This window comes from Anneissia japonica, unplaced genomic scaffold, assembly GCF_011630105.1.
Source record: "Anneissia japonica isolate Jap-2015-1 unplaced genomic scaffold, ASM1163010v1 scaffold8218_len373358_cov135, whole genome shotgun sequence".
NCBI lineage: Eukaryota > Metazoa > Echinodermata > Crinoidea > Comatulida > Comatulidae > Anneissia > Anneissia japonica.
The window spans coordinates 139,987-141,903 of record NW_022699643.1 but is presented as its reverse complement, the minus strand read 5'-3'; positions in this window follow the sequence as shown (position 1 = coordinate 141,903).

The following is a 1,917-nucleotide window of genomic DNA, read 5'->3' as shown; positions in this document are numbered from 1 at the left end:
TCGATATTTACGTTAAATTTCTTAGATATTTTAGACTTAAAAAAACATACGTATGACAGTTTTGTTCACTCAGTTACCATTCTCCAACTAACGTGTAAAAATCTGCATATCTATCTGCAGCTTGCCGACTGGTGGTATTGTGTCGGCAAACCTCTCCAGGTGTGATGTAAGCAGGAGTCCCTGGGTCTTGTTGTGGGTCGACAAAAATTGTTAAAACACATGGGACTATTGGTGTACTCCCTCGTCTCTGTTAATATTATTGTCTTTACTTCTGAACCATTTAGATCCTTATTCATCTACTGCCGACATCAGTTCCCCCTGTAACTTGTAGTATTTCCAATCTGGGATGTGGTTGTGTGTGACCATATGTCCAGTGATTGCGGATTTGTGCATGTCTCATTAAGAAGAACCCATGTTGGCTCTAGTCGTACCCCTTTATTTATATTTTTCAACCTCATTTCATGTTCACCTATTAGTGGTCAAACCTTTTACTATTGGTCGCAATGACCACATAATAACTCTAAGGTGAGTGTTGCTCATGGAATCTTGTTTTTAGGATGCACTAGTTCTCTCAACTTATTTTGATGTCTGAATCATGTATTAAAGTTGTTTGTGCTCATTCGATCTGATCATACATAATCATGATAAAGCCCCTTTTGGATTTCTCTTTGGTGCTTTGTACTTTCGTCTTTCTGTCTTCATGGTCCAAGAAATGTATGATTCCACTTGAAATATAACCATTAGACAGGTTAATTTGTTGATAGGTTTGCAATTAAAACTTGGGTTTTGCAATTAATAATTGACATTACTTTGCAAAAAACTAAGCAGTTTGTGTGAGAAGTTTGTCGGCCATTTCGAAATTCAAAATGGCCACCATTCTTGATCCATGTGTATATCACCATTCGGCAGCTTGACATTGAAAACACAGGGTTTGGCTACCTATTAATCATGTTGACCTGCTCTAATAGCACAGTTTTGTTTTTTATTACTGTGAAAATGGCAGCCATTTTGGAATTCAAGATGGCTGCCATTTATGATTCGTGAGAATATGACCATTAGACAGGTGTACATCGAAAACATATGGTTTGCTACCAAAATCAAGTTGATACCTGCTCTAATAGCACAGTTATTGCTATTTTACTTTCAAACTGGCAGCCATTTTAAAATTCAAGATGGCTGCCATTTATGGTTTATTAGAATATCACCATTGGACAGGTTAACATTGAGAATATAGGGTTTGGTACCAAAATCATGTCGATACCTACTCTAATAGCGCAGTTATGGTTACTTTTATTGTATAAATGGCGGCCATTTTGAAATTCCAAAATGGCCGCCAAGACAATCTCGGAAAAAGTGGACCTTTGCATTTTTGGATTCAGCATACCAAAAATATCCGGAAAATGCAATAAAATTGCTTTGGGCAAGACTATCTCGCAAACCTGTTTTTTTGGACATTAGGTTTCTCACTACAACGTCAATTCAATCATGGAGGAATAATTCAATTGAATTAATAAACGTATATCAGTCCGATGACTTGATTTGTTTGTTTATCCTACACCTATGCCTAGGATTAGTACAGTCAGTGTCTACCCAGCAGCAGTAGCGCACTCCTGTCCAGGACACTGCTCCAGTCCCGCAGCAGGTGAGTTCGCACGCAGCCATATCCAGGTGACGGTAAAGATAATAGGTTTCTACTACTAGACTTGTCATGCCATACCATCTTTGTCACATTAATTGTATACTATAGGCCTGGTCCTATAAAAAACTGTCTAGGCCTAGGCCTAAATGTCTAAAAAATGCACTGTCTAAATAAAGGTGATGTGCTATAACACTACAGTACAGTATATCATCAGAACCAACACCAATTCCTGTAACAATAAGATTATTATTGATATACACGTAGGCCTAGAAGCTAGG